The sequence below is a fragment of the Gracilinanus agilis genome, chromosome 2 (genome assembly GCF_016433145.1).
Source record: "Gracilinanus agilis isolate LMUSP501 chromosome 2, AgileGrace, whole genome shotgun sequence".
Taxonomy (NCBI): domain Eukaryota; kingdom Metazoa; phylum Chordata; class Mammalia; order Didelphimorphia; family Didelphidae; genus Gracilinanus; species Gracilinanus agilis.
The window spans coordinates 435631315-435651171 of record NC_058131.1 but is presented as its reverse complement, the minus strand read 5'-3'; the positions used below and the strand labels follow the sequence as shown (position 1 = coordinate 435651171).

Below are 19857 nucleotides of genomic sequence, written 5' to 3'. Positions count from 1 at the left end.
ATCCCCAAATCAAGGCTAAACATTTATCTGAGTAGCTGTGAAAAGTAGCTTCAGGATTTACCTGAAGAGACAGTTATAGTGGTCCCCTAATGTGAGCAATCAAAAAGCTTCTTCTCCTAATGCACTTATCCTCCTTATCTATTTCTGCAAAAAATCCTATTGACTGGCTCTGCTCATTTGATCTTCCCCATGCTAACATTCTGAGATCCTTCTCATCCATGAGTCTTCTGGGGTTCCTAAAGCCCCTTCCTCGCCTTGAAGAGTCTTTTCAGGTACCTGAAGATGGCTTTTCATGCCCAATTCCATACATCCTTTGACAGCATATGACTGGAGGCTAGTAGTCAGACTTGCCTTAGAAGATAGTCACTCTGGTTCCTTGGCCCCAGTGCTTAGTATAAAAAACAAGTTAGCATAGTCACAGTGCTGTGTCTCTTCACTGGAATCTTCTAGCTAAAGATTCTTATTTTCCTATTTACTTCCCAAATGAGCTCAGAAATTCCACTCCCTGTTTCCTTCCTGAACTCATATGGCTGTTTCTCCAATAGTCATGGTATGAGGAACTTATGCAGTTTCACAGTGTTTTTTACAAAGAAGCAATCATCAGAGACAAAAGGGTTTCTGAATCCAAAGAGATGCTAAAAATCATTATCTCTAAATATGTGCCAAATTTGTTCCAAAGAATATTCTCTAAAGGATTTCTCATCCTTCAGATTCTCCCAATTGTTAGATAGAAAAAATTTGCATGGGGGGAGGGAGGTGGGACAGAGCTATTGAGGAGTGGGCATGTGCTTGTTGCAAGTACCTAGTAGAGGAGAGACAACCTTGATTCCTTTGAGAGAAAAACAGGTATGGTTCCAGACCCTCTTTGGGACTATCCTCAGGGAGAAGAAAGAGAGAGACATTTTTAGACATATAGAGGAAGCCAGCTCCCTAATTATTCTCATACTTGCATCTTACTTCCCTAGGGACTATAGGAAGTTTGACCTTTGATGTGGTTTGGGCCTTTCTCTTGGCTGAGAAAGATCTTATTTCATTTCCATTAAAAAAATCTCATCAATCTTTGTGTATTATATATATATATATATATATATATACATATATATATATATATATTAGCATTGTTCAACACATGGTAGGTAAATTATAGATGCTAGTTGAAAGATTTATTCGATTTACTTGCTATTTGCTTGCTTAGATAGATGGGTTTATTCATGATTTACTGTGATTATCTTTTGAATAAGTATTAATCAACGGGAGGGGCAAAAACATTGGGGTATAAACTTAGGGTAACCACTTCAAGGGATATCAACCAGGGAAGCTAACAGCTTTTTGTTTTGAATCAATCAAGTCTTCAGCCTAGAAATGTTTATGAGGGCTAAGGGTGCCAAATAGATTTTTCACTAGTCCAATACCTCCTCTGTTGCAGAATAGTATATTCTCATGACAGACTCATGGTTTTTTCCTGTTCTCCTCAAGACAGTCTCACTTGGAGCATAGTGAGCAAGATTCCACAGAGATCTGTCCATGCTCCCCTAACCCTAGTCTTAAGTTCTTCAGGCTAAAACTGATGTCTAGCCAAGCCCTCTCTCTCATAGTTGTTAGAATTATTTTTTGAACTTTATAAAACTTTCCATTTATTCCTATTGAACTTAATTTTGTTAGATTGAGCATAATGCTCTAGCCTATAAAGGAGAAATGAAACATAAAATACATAATGACAGAAAAGTAGATGGTCTTGTTCACTTTTTTTTAACTTTACCTAGAGTAGTAAAGGCTAGGCAATGGGGGTTAAGTGACTTACCCAAGGTCACACAGCTAGGAAGTGTCTAAGGCCAGATTTGAACCTAGAACCTCCCATCTCTAAGCCTGGCTCTCAATTTATTGAGCTACCCAGCTGACCCTGGTCTCATCTACTCATAAAAACTTATTTGTTGTGCTTGGATAAGACATATTTGCAGTATGAATGTCTTGGAGTCTAAAAAGTCTTCAACTTGCTGTCTGAGATTAAATGGACTTCTTTAATAATTGTGAAGGTTTCTTGTCAAACCCTCTTCTTCCTCTAAACAGGGAAAGTTTTTTTCATTCTAAGAACAAACCTTGCAAGCTATATGGCAAAATGTTTTTTCTCAAGCCCACCCACCATTTTCCTTTTTGCTACCCTTCCCTTTCCTGTGAAATTATTTACTTATCTATACTAATAGAAGGTTGCTGATTAATTGTATACATCAAGCCTCAAAATTAAAAAAAAACAAATCTATAACACAGGAAGCTGAAGCTGCTACCAGTGAGGTGTCTTCCTTTGCACATTAATAAATATTTCTTTTTTTAGTTAAGCTACTCAAATTGTTTAATTCCTAGTTATTGGGTCCAGATAGTGGGTGGCTGAAATTTGCCCTGAGTTCTCCAGGAGCCAAAGGTCTTGACAATGCCTTGTCAAGAATTTGTTGCATGACTTTGTCAGTAATGTGTTAGCTTTTCTTCCCAACTTTTCATCTGCATATTTGATGAATTTGCTAACTAGAATGTATGTATCCAAGCTATGCATGTATCTAAGTCATTGATAAAAAGATTAAACAGCATAGGGTCAAGCATAGATGTCTAGAGTTACTCTTTGAATCCAGATACTGAACCAGTTTTAAATTCCAATTCACTCTCCAGAATGGTTGGATCAGCACACAACTCTACTAGCAGTACTTTAATGTCCCAATTTTGCCACGTTCCCTCCAGCATTTATTACTTTCCTTTTTCTGTTATATTAGCCAATCTAATAGGTGTGAGGTGGTACCTCAGGATTGTTCTTATTTGCATTTTGGGATATATAACTTTCAAAATTTTTTGATGAAAAGATAAGAGCTAAGTGGGAACTTTGAAGTGCAAACATCAGTCAAGAGAAATACATAAAAGATAAATTTACTCGATTTAATTGAAAGGTGCTATAAAATGTGATAGTACTAACATTCTAATTTGGGAAAAATGATTATTACTTTAGAACTTTTTTCTTCAAAGGAAAGAAAATATGATAAAGAGATGATCTAAGAGTGGATTGGTGATGGTCTGAGGGTTTTAAGAGGGGAAAGAAAAAAAGAGGAATGCAGCAGTATAGAAAAAAGAAGAGGAGTGGAATTTACAATTTCTCATAATTGGAGTATATAAGAAAAAGAGTGTGTGGAGTGGAATTTTGGGGGAGCTTGCACTCTCAGAAATCACTCTAGTGAGCAGACAGAAGACTTGATAAGATGCTGGCAGAGAAAGTGGCTTTATTTGGAGAAAATAGTGGATGGTGGGGAAGGCAGGGAGGGGAGAAAGGGGGAAAGGATGGGAAGGAAGGGGATCCCATACAAGTTGCTTTCTTGGGGCAAAAATGTCCTTCTATGTGTAAGCATAGATTTTTATAATAATACTGATGCAAGATTCTCCTCCTTCCCTCTGTCCAATTCCATGGGGTAGGGGGAAGGGGTGTTGTGACACTTCAAATCTTGAGCACATGATTTTCAATATGACATTCCCCTAAAGACTTCCATGATCAACAAATCCATGACTATCATGGGATTTTCAGCCTGGGACAGTGAAGATACAATTGAAACACCCTGTTCCTTCTTATCTTGACCCTTTTCCTAGAGTTGTCATGTTTCCCAGGCTACAGATAAACTCTTTTCAAGGTCAGGAAAACTAAAAATTTTATGTGGTAGTGGGAGAGCAGTTTTAGTCTAAGGAATAGTAATATTAAAGGATCTTGAAAATTGGGGTTACAAGCCAAATATTACTCTGAGAATTAAACACTGAATCTCATCCCACACTGTGTATATATGTGTATATATTTATATATACACACAAATATGTAGGCATGGAGAAAACTCCTCATGGTTGATATCATCTGAATCTCACTCATTTAAGACAGAAAAAGGAAGGCTGAACATATATAAGGTTTGGTATAGAAATACATCGAACTGAACAGGGAAACAAGCAAATATGAGGGTGAGGAGTATTAAGAGGGAGAAAGCAATAGTCACAAGTAACTAGAACCAGGAAGAAGGATGGGATTAAAGAGGAACAGAAAGCAAAGAATCAAAATCTAAGAGGATAGTGTGGAAAAATGACTAAATAAATTGTGATATATAAATGTAATTGAATATTACTTATCTATAAGGAGACAGTTGTAGAAATTCCTAGCTATTTTGAATTAATACAAAGGGAAGTGAGCCAAATAACAATTGATACCTGAGAACCATACAGTAAAAAAAGATAATTATAGAAGATTTGAGAACTCTGATCAATGCAATGACTAATTAGATCCCAGAAGATTTATGATAAGGGAAATCATCTGTCTCCTGACAAAGTGGTGATGGTTTCAAGGTTCAGAAAGAGATACATGTTTTTACTTTGGCTTTGTTAGATATCATGATTGCGACTCCTGCCTTCTTTTTCTCAGTTGATGCCCAATAAATTCTGCTCCAACCTCTTACTTTTATCCTGTGTGTGTCTACCTGCCTCATCTGTGTTTCTTATAGACAATATATGGTAGAATTTTGGTTTTTAATCCACTCTGCTATCTGCTTCCATTTTATGGGCGAGTTCACCCCATTCATATGCAGAGATATGATTATCACATGTGTATTCTCCACCATTTTGATTTCCTCTATTAGTCCTGCCCTTTCTTCTTCCACTGTTTCCTTCTACACCAGTATTTGCTTTTAATCAGTTCCCCTTTCCCCCACCCTTATCTTACTTTGTTTCCCACCCCCTTTTTATTCCCCTCTTATTTTTCTTTAGGTCTATTAATTCCCCCCTTTTCCCTCCCTTTTAATACTCTCTGCCCCACTCCTCCCACCTTCTTTATTCCATCTCAACTTCCCTATAGGATAAGATAGAATTCTATATCCCAATAGATCTGGCTGTTCTTCCCTCTCAGAACTGATTCCACTGAGAGTAAACTTAAGTATTATCTATTACCACTCTCTTCTTCTCCTTCTTATAACAATATTCTTCTCCCACCCCATGTGTGGGATTTGTGTGATTTATCTTATTTTTCTTCTTCCTTCAAGTTCCTTTTAGTACCATCCTCTTCCCCCCCTTTTTTGCATATCAACTTAAACCATTTAGAACCACAACCTCTGCCTATGAATAATTCTTCTACTATATAATGAAAACAATTTTTAAGAGTTACAGAATATCATTTTTCTATATTAAAATATAATCAATTTAATCTTACTGAAGACCTTAAACATTTTTTCCCTCTTTCTTGTCTACCTTTTTATGGTTCTCTTGAATTTTGTATTTGGACATCAAATTTTCCATTTAGTTCTGGTCTTTTCTTTAGGAATGCTTGGAAATCTTCTGTTTTATTAAATGCCCATACTTTCCTCTGAAAAGGTTAGTGTTCATTCTTGGTTGATTCTTGGTTGTAGACACAATTCTCTTGCCTTCCTGAATATCATATTCCAAGCCCTGTGGTCCTTTAGTGTGGAAGCTGCCAGATCCTGTGTAATTCTGACTGGGGCTCCTTGATATCTGAATTGTCTCTTTCTGGTTGTTTACAATATTTTCTTCTTGGCCTGGAAGCTCTTGAATTTGGCTATTACATTCCTGGGGGTAGTCTTTTGATGATTTATTGTAAGGAGTAATCTATGGATTCATTTAATGCCTGTTTTGACCTCTTGTTCAAGAATATCAGGGGTTTTCTTGGATAATTTCTTATAATATGATGTCAAGGCTTTTATTTTTTTCCAGGCTTTCAGGTAGACCAATAATTTTCAAATTGTCTCTCCTGGACCTGTTTTCCAGGTCTGTTATCTTTTCAATGAGATATTTCATGTTCCCTTCTATTTTTTCATTCTTTTGATTTTGCTTTTTTAATTATTGCTATCTTGTAAGATCATTAGCTTCTACTTGCCCAATTCTAGTTTTTAAAGACTGATTTTCAGCGATAATCTTTTGATTTTCTTCTTTGGTTTGGTCTATCCTGCTTTTCATGGCTTCCAGCAGGTTAGTTCTCATCTCCAATTTGCTTATTATTTTATTTGATTTCTGTGCTCCCTTTTCCATTTGGGCAGATTTGTTTTTTTAAGCTGTTATTTTCTTTTTGAATTACTTTCATTTCTTTTTCTCACTTTTCTTCCCTTTTTTCTTCTATATTTCTTACTTGATTATTGAACTTCTTTTTGAGATCCTCAAAAACTTGGGACCAATTTCCATTTTTTTTTTGAAAGTTTGGATGTGTTTGCTTGTTTGTTACTCTCTGCTGAGTTTTGCTCTCTTTCTCCATAGAAATTATTCAGGGTCAAAAGCTTTTATTTGCTGCTGCTTATTCCTTTTGTTACTAGTGGATTGGAGTTCTTTCATGTTTGTGGACATTGCTTTCTTAGCTTCTGTCTCTCAGGACTTCGCTTTGGCACCTTCTTCCCTTCCCAGTCAGAAGACTGAATGAGCAAGCAGTCCTTTGTGTAGTACTTTAAAGCATTTTGCCCTGAGACTATTTTTCCAGTCCCTACTACCTCTGATGTGGCTAGCCTTGTCTCTGGCCTGTCTCTGTGCTCTGCCGCTGAGGCTCCACACTTTTCAGTCTCACATTCCAAGGCTTGCTACAAAAGAGTTGCACTGCCCTCAGGAGTAAATCTGTGGTTGCCTCAGCCAGTCCCTGAGAATTTAGATATTGCCCCAGCCCTCACTTTGACTCTGGTGCAGGAGGTGGTATAGGGAAGGGGTGACCAGCTTGAGCTTTGATAAGTGTAATTTCTTCCCTTTATAGTGTAGAAATCCCCAAATAATGCTTATCTCCAAGACTGCATCCAGTGGGAGATCCCCTTTACTTGTCCAATTTTTATTTCTGCCCTTTTAAGATGCTCTGAAATGATTGGTTGGAAGGAGATTTAGAAAGCTCCTGTTACTCCATTGCCATGTTAGTTCCTCCCGAGATATACATGTTTTTGGACATGACTGTTGTCTGGATTTGTTTAACTTAACTGCTTATTTATTAGGGATTTTTCTTTCTCTTCATTTTTAGTTGGGAAAGGAGGGAAAGAAATATTGATACATAAAAAACAGGATTGTAATATATAAAAATGACAGAAGGGAACAGAAGGAAGTACAGATATACAGAAAAGTTCTGTGGGGAATTATTATGTACTTAAAAAATGGAAATGGTATGTAATGGAGATTCAGAGTTTCATATAAATACCCTTTTTGTATTATATATGTGGAAATACTTTTTCTTGTTTGAAATAAAAATAAATAAAATTTAAAAGAAAAAACATTTCAAATTTTAAAAATTTGCTAAATAGCTTAGGAATTTCCCCATCTCCTCTTTCTCACCCCCCCACTTGAAAAGAATGCCTTTTGTAGCAAACAAACACAAATTTTGCTCTAATTCTTGAAACCCATGGTGACTTTAGAGACTGCTCAGGGAAAAGGCTCATGCATGATCCAGGCTATCTGCTTCATTACTTAGAATTCTCCAGTGTTCCAGAGACCTTTTTCAGACCTGGCCTACAATTAGTGCCTGACTCCTCATTAGGAAGCTAGTTGATAGGGAATTCTGTGAAGATGGCAGGGTAGAAGCAGCAAGGCTCCAGGTCTCCATAAAACTCTTCACCACCAATCAAGGACAAAGGGCTCCAAGAGAACAGAAAATCAAATCTGACAACAGAACAGAGCTGGAGGATCCTCCAGCTGATCCCAATTTAAAAGGTATTGGGTGGGGGGGGGGAAGCCTGACTTCTTGGAATTGTCTGGTGGGAGGGGAAAGAAAGGAGAAAGATCCCAGGTCCCCTCTTCCACCTAATATGCTGAGTCTCTGGCAGATCCTGGAATCTCTGGGTAGATTGGGGCTCTAGTCCAAGGGAGGGCCTTGCTGGCATAGCTGTGCCAAACTCAAGGCTCTGATCATGGATGGCAGGGAGGCTGCTGGGGGAGAAATCTAGAGAGGGTGAGCAAATGCTCCATCTTGTGCTGCCTCCCCCCACCCACAATTTCTCTTGAGGTTTTGATCTCAGGGCACTTTGAGCTCTGCATATCAAACACACCTAGCTTAATCTAATCAATACAGCAAACAAGAAGTCTTCAGAGGGCAGGGAAGCTCCATCACCCCTCCTCCATAGACTACAATGAAAGTAGCTGAATTCACTTCTTTAGCTTTTACCATCAGCTGGAGAAAATCTGGCCTCAGGTCCTATTAACCTAATTAGTCAACAAAGCAGAGAAGAAGCCCTTCCAGGACTGAAGAGCCCAAACCCACATCTAAAAAAATTGATCAGAAGACCAAGATTACAGCCAATTACAGAGGAGAAAGAGGGAAAAATATGAGTAAAAAACAGAAAAAGAAAAAAGAAACCACAATTGACGGTTTCTATCCAGAAATTGAATAAAGAGCAAATGGATCAGAAGAAGATCAGGAAACACCAAGAAAAAAACATAGAAACTTCAGTGAAATGGACACAGTCTTTGGAAGAACTCAAAATTCAATTGACTCAAGAACTCAAAATTCAAATAATTCAAGAACTCAAAAAACTATCAACAGAGGCTGAAGACAATTGGGAAAAGGAAATACATGAACTTAAACAAGAAAATAATATCATAGAATCCAAAATTGACCAGCTGGAAAACAAAGAAAAGAAGGTGAAAGATGATCTACAAAGAAAATCAGACCAGAAGGAGAAGGATGACCAAAGTGCCAGGGATGAAATTCAGTCTTTAAAAATTATAAATCGACAACTAGAAGCAAATCATTTCACAAGGCAGCAAAAATATATAAAACAAAATAAAAAACCGAAAAATTTGAGGAAAATATGAAACACCTCATTGACACAACTACAGATCTGGAAAACAGATCTCGAAGAGACAATTTAAGAATAATTGGTCTACCAGAACATCATGACAAAAGAAAAAGGCTGGACATCACCCTACAGGAAATTATCCCAGAAAACTGCCCTGACATTCTTGAACAAGAGGGAAAAGTGGAAATCAAAAGAATTCACAGATCACCTCCTACATTTAATCCACAACTGACAACTTCCAGGAATATTATAGCCAAATTCAAAAACTACCAGACCAAGGGAAAAAATATTACACGCTGCTAAGAAGAAGTCATTCAGATACCAGGGAACCACAGTTAGGATAACACAGGATCTGGCTGCATTTACATTGAAGGACCAGAAACCATGGAATACAATATTCCAGAAAGCAAGAGAACTGAGTCTACAACCATGAATTAAATATCCAGCAAAACTGACTATATTCTTGCAAGGGAAAAGTATGGTTACTTAATAAAATTGAAGATATCCAAGCATTTGTAAAGAAAAAACTGGACTTAAATAGAGAGTTTGCTGCCCAAATATAGAACTCAAGAGAATCACCATAAGGTAATTAAGAGAGCGGGGAAAAAAACAAAAAGCCTTCTCTTTAAGGGACCCAATAAGTTCAATTGACTTGTATCCCTATAAGAAAAAAAGATATTAGTAACTCTTAAAAAACATTATTATCAACAGGGTAGCTAGAAGAAGTATACTTAGAGGGAACAGGGACAAACTGTATAGGATGAAATGTCAAGATATATGTGTGTGTGTATGTATATATATATATATGTATATGTATGTATATATAAAAGTAGAGGTTAAAAAAAAGGAAGCTAGTTGGTGCTGTAAGTGGTGTTGAGCCTGAGGAAGACTGAACTAAAAATCTAGCTTCAGATACTTATTAGCTGGGTGACCCTAGGCAAGTCACTTAACCTGTCTGATTCAGTTTCCTCAACTTTAAAATAGGGGATAGTAATAGCACTTACATTATGGGGTTGTTGTGACAAACTAATGAAACATTTATAAACATTTAGCATTGTGCCTGGCATGTAGTAAGTGCTACATACTTTTTTCTCTTTCTTTTTCTTTCCCCCCCAAACCTTTCCTTCTTCCTAAGTTCTCTGTTTTTTTGTCAGCATCAATATCTTTCTTTCTTTCTTTCTTTCTTTTTTGACTATTTTATTTTTAAAATATATATATATTTATCAATAACATGTAATAATGAATTTCCACATAAGTTTTCCCAAGTTATGTAATCAAACTTATCTCCCTCCCTCCCTTATCTCCTCCCTCTCAGTGTTGGCAGGTGATTTGATCTGAGTTATACATGTATTATCACATCAATATCTTTTTAATCATGTAGGATCTAAGCTCCTCTTAAATTCACACCCTGTACACACTCTGCTACCAAATGTGATAATTCCTACTTAACCACATCCATTTTATATGTTTCCTCTCCATTCTGTCAGCTACCACCCTACTATAGGCACTAATCACCTTGCACCTGAATTATTTCAATTATTTCAATAGCCTTCTGACTTGGCCTCCCTGTCTCAGGTCTTCCTACTCCAGACTATCCTCTACCAGATGCCAAAGTGATCTTCCTAAAACAAAAGTGTGACCATATTACTATCTTACTCAAACTTCAGTGGCTCCATTTTATCTGCAGGTCAAATATAAAACCCTGTTTTTGGCATTTGAAGTCCTTCAAAATTTGATCTCTTATTACCTTTTCATTCTCCTTATCCTTTACTCTCTTTCATATAATCTACAATCTAGCAACACTGGCTTTCTTCCTGTTCCACTAATTGGACACTTCATCTCTAAGTTTCACTTTTGCTGATTTTTCTCCATGCTTAGAATGGTTTTCCTTTTCAGTTGTGCATCCTGGCTTCCTAGGCTTCTTTCAAGACATAGTTCAAATTTTGCTTTCTGTAGGAGGTCTCTTGTGGTATACTTCCTAACATTTCTCCACCCCAAGAATGATCCATAAATGAATCCCCTGATTTTTCTTCCATGTACTTTATATGTCTACCTTGCATGTACATAGTTATTTGCATATTTTCTTTTCCAGGAGAATATGAGCTTTTTGAGGGCAAGAACCATGATTTTTTTGCCTTTTTTGTATGTATCCCCTCAACATTTAGAGTGCTTAGCACTTAAATGTTTCTTTGACTGATTTATAGCTTCTATTTATTTTTTCTTTACCCTTAATTGCATAGTGTAATGGAGATCAAGTACATGTACAGACCCTGTCAACTTGCTAAAGATGTTATCTCCATATGACGAACACTTCCAGCAGGATAGTAATGATTAGAGCATGTGTTCACAGTCAATAACTTGGTTCTGGTTGATCACATGACTGAAAGGAATTATTTCTTCACTGCATGTGTAGCCAGAATCTTTGATAACTTTACAAGGTTCAGAGCAAACTTCAGCTATTTTTTTTTGTTACATTTAAGTCTGGAAGTAGCTCCTTCACTCATGACTTTTAGTGACAGGACCATTCTTTAAACAGAAAGGCTACGAGGGCTTCTTCAACTCTCAACTCCCCAGAGACCATAGGTTCTTGACCTTGTCTTTCCTTTTTTCCTATTCTAGGTACTGGGAATATATATTATAGCCTAATGAATTCAAAACATCCAAAAGTATCCCTTATTTCTAATCATATTACCAATACAATCACAAAAAGAAAAAAGTGACTTTTAGGTGTGACTTTTAAGAACCTAGCTCATCATCTGCTGAAACACAGGCTTATCCAATAGTCATCACACCTTTGGACATGAATTTGGTGGACCCATGTTATATAGGAACTGAGATAAATTATGAGTCTAATACTCCCATCTCCAAGGCCAAAGTTGTATAGAGGGTTTATGCCCCTGAAGTATTTGTATTTCTGTTCTTCCTGGATCTTTGAAATAAATATTCCTTTGTAAAACCTACTCTGGTTAAATGAAACTGCTATTCTACTCAAGACCCCCTAAAAATGAGGGGAACATAGTCAGCCAAGGCACTAGTTAATGGTAGAGAAAAGAGATCCACAATTATTTCAGGGTACCCTAGAATCCAGAGGGACAGATGTAGCCTGCCTATTTTAGAGAGTAGGGCCAAATAATTTTTGCTATAATAAGATCATATATTTAGCTCCAACCTCTTAATTTTACAGATTAAGAATTTAAAGTCTAGGATATTTGCCCTGAAAAAAGAAAAAAAACTTGGAATAGGGAGAGACATGATGGTTATCTATAAGTCTATGAGTGGCTCATATATAGAAAGATTTAGATTTGTTTTGCCTGTTATAATAAGAAAGATTTTGTCTAAGTATAAAGAAAAAAAACTTTCTAACAATTAAAAATTCCCAAAGGTGAAATGAACTGTCTCTGGAGTTTGTGAATTTCCTTCGCCAGATGTTTTTATACAAAGCTATATTACTTATTAGGTTAGTTTGTAGAGAGGAATCTATATTACAACTTCCTCTACAACTATTTGTATGAGTAGCTGAAAGAAAAGTGAAATGTTATGTGATTGGAATAGAATGCTTTGTAATTAAGTTTCCAAGGCTCAGAGGAAAAAAGACTTAGTTCCTGTCTTTTAGAGGCTTTCCCCATTGGCGACCTTGTCTTATATGTAGTTATGGGAGCTAATGGAGTTAGTTAAAGATCCTGTCCCTGAACCAAAATGTCCAAGAAAAGAAGAAAAGGGCTCAGTTGTAAGACTAAGGTGATTTGTGAACTAGTTTAAATCACTTAACTTCTATGGTCCTCAGTTTCCTCATCTATAAGATTCAAGAATTCTACTAAATTTTCTCTAAGGCCCATTTCTGCTCTAGGTGTATGATCCTATGATTCCTAGTTCCCTTTACCTCAGTGTCCAGATCTATTAGGTAATTAGTTTTAGAGGAAGAAATTCAGTTCTTTAGCTTAGTCCTCTGAAACCCTAGCCTTCTCTACAATTATTCTTTTTCAAGTTTGGATTGGAATAGATGATCTCTCAGGTCCTCTTTCTCTACCCTGGGTTTCCTAGCTTTGAATTTCATATACCTTATATAATAGTTTCTTTTTAATGAATTGTGAAACCAGTTTTTGGTAACAGGGTTTGAAAAAGGAAGAGGGGAAAAATAAGGAGGAAGGATTTAGCATTTTGAAAACTAATATTTAGATACCTTCCCCTAATCTGAAGCCCTATCTATTTCCTCTGATCAAGGAAAAGAGAGAGCCCAGTGGATAATAAACATTTCCTGCACAAGCTACTAGGATTTTTACGTTTTCCTGGTTCAGGTTGAGATATATGTCTTCCAGGGTAGCACAGAGTTACTGGAGGTCCATGGAAGAACAGAAATCTTGAAGACGAAAATCTGGAAAGGTAAATTTTCCATCTGACCTCTCTGAATAGGGGAATAGCCTATAAGTATTGTTACAAAAAGGGACGAAGTAGTTCTAAACCTGTAAGGAAATTTTGTTTAGAGAACATTTTTTCCCCTGGAGAACAGTATCTAAGGTTTTGTGTTATAGGCTCAGATGAGCAGAGGGTATTGGAGGCATAAACTAGTCTGCTATTGCTTGAGATTAGAGTTCCTTTATAGATTTGACCATAGTAACATTAGCTAAGCTCTGGGAGGGTCAAACTGTTTAAAATACATTTTCCACAGTCTCTATGGCTTGTGGTTTTTTTTCAGCCATTTTTCAATCATGTTTGACTTCATGACCCTATTTGGAGTTTTTTTGCAAAGATACTGGAGTGCCTTTTTATTTGCCATTTCTTTCTCCAGTTTATTTTACAGATGAGGAAACTGAGGCAAGCAGAGTTAAGTTACTTGCTTAGGGACATATAGCTAGTAAGTGTCTGAGATTGGATTTGAACTAAAGAAGATGAATTTTTCTGACTTCAGACCTGGACCTATATCCATTATGCCACCTTGATGTTCATACACTTGTGTGCCTATGCTTATATTTTATATATACCTCCATGTATGTTCATCCCTGAGTGTGTATATATATGTATATGTATATACACATATTTATATACATATAAATATGTGTATATACATATTTATTGTGAGAAAAATGTGAGGTGCTTCTCCTTACATGTTCTATTTGCTCATCAGATCCTTTCCTGTCTGAACATGGATTTACAACAGAAAAGCATCTTAACTTAGAGATTTAGAATGGAGAGAAAGAGGATGCTAAAGAAGAAGAGGAAAAAATAGAGGGGAGTGTGAGAAAAGAAATTGGAAGATAGAATAGGAACAAGGAAGAGTGGTGAAAAAAGGAAGAAGGGAAACATACTTTTAAAACTTTTAAACTTACTTAAGTACTGCAATTCTAGCCCATTCTTTAGTAGACAACTTGTTGGGATATCCATGGTAAGAGATTTATTTTCATGGTAGTTATACTACTGTCCCAATCAATTCTAGAATTAGTGCCAGTCCAATGCCCAATGTAGTTGAGAATCTGGCTACCAGCAATGAAAAGTTATCCAGGAAATTGTGAGACAAGGGCTATGGCTTTTCTAAATATTCTAGTTCCTAGGTTGAATTTATGCTATGTTTCTTCTACTTGTTTTTTGGCCCTATAAGTAAGTGAATAATTGGGTACTGAAAAGGTATTTGAGATGGACATACGTATAAATTCTTCCTTGGCTATATAAAGCATTTGTTCTCAGTAGTAATGCTTGTTAGGGATAAAACCATATATTGTAAACTCCTCTGAGAGTAGGAACAATGCACTATGTATTGTTTTTGCCTCATTGTTCTCTTGGTTCTCATCTTCTTGAGTGAACTCCAAAACATGCTGTAAGGAAGTGTTCCGAGCCTTCAGAGACACAGCTAGGTGACCAGAAAGGGCTGAAAGTTTTGTGAACTTGAAACCTCAAAAGCCATCTATAGTCCTTTCTAAGGCCTCAGCTTGAGGAGCCTAGTTCTTTGACCTAGTCCTTTGAAACTCTAGGCCTTCTCTAGAGCAGGTTGCTATAATTCTATTTGCATACTTGCCTACCAGAAGGAAAGTTTTAGAATTGATGTTTTCCACTGTGGTAGCTCCCACCATATCCACAGTGAAACAATCCAGTCTAAAATGATCTCTTGGGTTCTTGAATGAAATTTCAGTTTGGTTGCAGAACAAACTCCATCAGCTCCCAGAACAATGAGAAAGGATATGATATGCCCAGTTGGGAAACCTCTATAATCCGGTAGTTGTTTTTTTTTTTTTCTCTTGGCTACAAAGCTTATCCCCAATCTCCTCATGTGACTTTTCACTTCCTATATACCTGTTCAGATGAATGATCTGGTGAATATTAAGGGTGTAAGAGGATGGAAGAATAACTTCCAATAGCCTTTTGAAAGTTTCAATTTGGAGTCACTAATTCCTTGGACCAGCCCTTCCTACTCCCCAGCTCTAAGTCTTTTACAGGGGAAGTAATTGTCATTTTCTGACTAGCACAAGGGAAACTTTTAGAATTAGTGTTTGTCACTGTGGTAGTTACCGTATTCACAGTGACACAGACTAAGTCAAAATCACTTCATAGATCTTGACACTGAGCTGAAGGGAATTAAGGATCATAGACAGGGCTGGAAGAGACCTCAGAGGCCATTTAGTTCAATTCCTTAATTTTATAACAATGGAAGTTAGAGCTAAGACCTTTCTTTCTTTTCTTTTTTTTCCCCCACTGGACATTTCAGCCTAGGGACAGGAACTCTGTTTCTATTAGCTCCAAGGATTGCATATAGGTCCAGGGTCTGTCCGATGCTTTTTCTTTCTTCTGAGCCTTGGAAATTCATTTACAAAGTATTCTGTTCCAATCTCCATCATGTTATATTCCACTTCTCTCACTGCTATTCATAGAAATGGCAGAATAAACATTAGCAGCTTAAGTGACCTGAAAAATTATATTCAACTGTCTTCAGGTGGAGGAGGGAAGGGAACTAGACTCTCAGTTCAGCTTTGTATTTTGGAGAAAGTTTTAGATTTGGAATGTATCACTGTGTACCCCAGCTACCGTAATAATCACAGTGACATAGAGCAAGTCATAAACGTCTATTCTTCACTAACCTAGCCTTTCTCCTGGTGTGAAAAAAACTAAAGGCTATGAGTCAGAGTAATTTTTGAAGTAGAAATTTGCTTTTTAATTTTTTCTGTACCCTTTATTCTGGAGGAAAAAAACCTTGACTGAATCCCATAAGTTCAAAGCTGGATTAGAGTTGTTTTTTTTTTTTTTTAGAAACAATTCCCTAGAAATAAAGAGATAAGCCTATTTCTGAATTTCCAACAATCCTAGCCTCACACAAATCCCACAAATTCAGGGGAGTCTGCTAACTTGTTTTTAAAAGAATATCTTGATAATTTTGTTTCCATATACTTGGTTTTCTTTGCCTATTTAATGAATTTAACTACACTATTCTTACATGAGATTCATAGGCTTTATCAGACTGCCAAAGAGGTTCATGAAACAACAAAGATTAAGAAATTTGGTCACAGAGACATATTTATAGAACATTTAAGTCCAGATCCAGATCACACAGCATTGCTTTCTCCTTCTTGTCACTATTCTTCGGATTCAAATGGATTTGAAAGGAGCTTTGGAACATATTTCCAATAAGTTTCTGTAGTTGAGGGAGAGAGGCCCCCTGGGCTGCAGCTTGGCTTTCTGGATCCCTGGGCTCTGGGCCTTCTACAAGGGTAGCTTTGGCTCCGTAGACTAGTTTGGGAAAAGTTTATATCCAGTTTTTGCCACTTTAGGATTTCCTCTAGAGTGTTCATAGTGAAACCAATGTCAGAATTATCTCTAGAGTGATCTGAGCCCAGCCTGTCTCAGAGGCAGAAAAACCTGGGAATGGGACTCATTCATAGACCAGAATTATATATTTTTCTTTCTGGACAACTAATTTTAGAGATATAATTTTATATTGAACTTCCATCCAGCAAGGTCTATTAGGGAAGACTCATAAAGGCAGAAGCCGGGTATATTTCTTTCCTTGTTACAGATTCTAGAATTTTTCCATGTGCCAGAGATGTCTGAGGGAAATTGGAACCTTAAATGACCCCTTCTTTCCCTTAGACTTGCAACTTCACTCTCCCTCATATCCATGACATACCTGCCAATATCACCTTTGCCACATCTCTCCAATAAGCCCCTTCTCTCAAAATCCTGCTGTTAGGTCTCCTCAGTCAAATCTCTCTCCATTCTGATCCATCTTCCATTCAACCATTAAAGTGATTTTCTTAAAGGGTGTTAATACCCTACTCAAAATCCAGTGGCTTCATCGTGTCCAGGAACAAATGCAAAATGCTCTGTTTGTCATTCAAAATCTTTCATAACCTAGCTCCCTCCCACCTTTCCTGTCTTCTTATACCTTACTCTCTGACACATCCTTTTCAGTCCAGTAACACTGGCCTCTTGGCCCTTCCATGAACAAGATATTCCAGCTCTTGGCTCTGGGAATTTTTTCTGGCTGTTCCCATTCCTGGAATTTTTTTTTTCCTTCACTGTGACCACTGACCTCTTTGGCTTCTTTTGTCACAACTAAAATTCCACCTTCCACAGGAAGCCTTCTCTTAATTCTCCTGCCTTTCCTATAATTATTTCCTATTTATCCTGTACAAAGCTTGTTTGCATACATTTAGTTGCTTATTGCCTCCCCCAGGGATTGTGAGCTTCAAGAAGTCTGGGACTGTCTTTTGCCTCTTTTTTGTCCCCCGTGCAAACACAATGCCTGATCCATAGCAGGTACTTAATAAATGTTTATTGATTGATTGCTTGTGTAGGAAATGCTATAGAAAAGCTTCACATGAGATTCATGGGAGGCTCCCGACAAGTCCTGAAAGGAAATCTGAAGCTTTTTGGATAGGGTCTGAATGACATGGTATTGAAAAACAACATTTTCTAGTCTGCTTTTAAATTCCTAGGTTTGTTCATTTATGCAGGCATAGCACCGCCTACCAAAGATGATGTTGTAATTCAGACTTAATTCTCCTTTCTGAGGCTGCCTGAGTTTTTGTAATAGGGATTGACACCGTGTAGCTATACCCGTAGTTACACAGTGTTATATTACTGTATGGAATCCTCAGAGGCTTGAGCAGGAAGGAAGCTGAGATCGTGGTCAGAGAGGGTAATTGAACCCTGATCTCTAAAAGAGTGAATTATGGCTGGATCATGCTGCCGTGGGGAGCCCTTTGTTCTTTTTGGAGAGGGGAAATTCCTAGTCTGTTTTTAGATTAACAAATTTGCTTATACATTATACAATTGTTTATTTAATCATGTGTATCATACTACTCTGTAATCTGATCTGCTTTTTATTTCTGCAACTGCTGACCTAAAATGCAGAGAGAAACAGAGAGAGAACAACCAGTAGGCAATGGGACACACAGTCGCTCAGGGTCACCCAGCTGGGAAGTATCTGAGCCCAGACTTGAACCTAGGACCTTTCGTCTCTAGGCCTGGCTCTCAACCCACTGAGCTAGCCCCGCTGCCCCTACTTTAGGTTGCAGTTTCTTTAGCAGATGTAGTTTTTACAGGGTGGGGTTGCTAGCCCGACGCCCAACCCTCCTCCTTTTTCATCTGAGCTAGGGACCGTCCTTAGCCCAGGAGTGGTAAGGGTGGGCGATAGGGGTCAAGTGACTTGCCCAAGGTCACACAGCTGGGAGTGTCAGAGGCCGGACTTGAACCTAGGACCTCCAGTCTCTAGGCCTGGCTCTCAATCCACTGAGCCACTCAGCTGCCCCCCTCATACTTTTACTTGGTTTGAATACATGACCAATCAATATACATAGGGTTCTCTCCTGGTGTTCTCAGGAGAATGCAGTTGAGGTCTGATCTCTCCATATTTCATGATGAAATGCTGGGCCACACCTCAGCCTTGGTTATGTATTCACTGTTGTAAGAGGGAAATTTTAGGTATTTTAGATATATATATGTTTAAAGTGTGGCTGCCAGAAATCAACAATTCAGGTTGATTCCATAATTAAATAAGACCCAAATCAGCATCGGGTTGAGGAGTTTATTTACAATCAGGAAGATAAAGTATAGGAATAAAGAGAAAGGGAGAGAGAGGGTTAAAAGGCTAAATAAGCCACAAGGCACAACAGCCAGATAGGCAGAGTTTAGAAGCGGCCCAGCTAGGCCAAGGAAGTCAGCCTAACTTACCCACCTGACAATACAGAGTGTAAGCGTTCTGTGGTCTCAGGAGATCCTTCAGCACCTAGTTCGAATCGGGAACTCTCTCCACAGGAAGTAACCAACTTACTTAAAGAGATAGTGTCCTTCGTCACTTCCCGTGGGTCCACCTCTAATTCAAATGGACAAATGGCAGTCTCTACATTGATTTGGACTGCCCAAAGGGCAGTCCCTTGTTCTTGATTTGCTACTCATTGTCACGTGTGGGTAACTCGTCTCCCCTCCCCACTAAGAGAGGTGAGAGTGACATCATTTCTACTCCTAGGATGGGTAGATTTTTGACTATGAATGGGCTCCAGCTAATTCCATTTTCACACTGTGGAGTCTATACACTATTCTATTCTCATTCCATGACAATCTCATGGCAAACCCATAAGTCATGGAAACGGGACCATCCTGAGACTCTCATTTAATTTTATTTATTTTAAAAATATTTGTTTCAATCAGTGAATATCTGCCTTCTAGCTTCCACACTGAGAACACAAGAAAAAATACCTGTTACAAGCATAGTGTGCCAACAGATTTCCACTATGGTCACGTCCAAAAAGAAATTTTCTCCTTCTTCATTCTGAGTCCTTCACCTCTGTCAGGAGTTGAGTATCATGTTTCATCATGAATCCTCTGGAGTTGCAGCTCTGCTGGTCAGAGTTCCTATATGGATATATGCTTCTCTCTTTTGACCAGCTCAGATAACAGTGAAGTTCAAGTGTCAGCTATTCCTACTAGCCCCATCTACTTGATGATAAGAGACTTTACTAACCTTCCTTTCCTGTCTCTTCCTCACTCTGGTGTATTTCCCTCTTTACATTTTTAAGATCATTAAGATATAACAGATTTGCTCTAACAGGTCAAATCTAATTAGATTTTCTCTAAGATTCTTGATGAAATCAAGGGAATACGGATA

At 37.7% G+C, this 19857-nt stretch overlaps 1 gene segment (V, D, J or C); it reads right to left on the bottom strand.

Moving 5' to 3' along the window:
* Positions 1 to 19857, bottom strand: part of LOC123237656 — a 264496-nt gene that overhangs the window by 174478 nt on the left and 70161 nt on the right.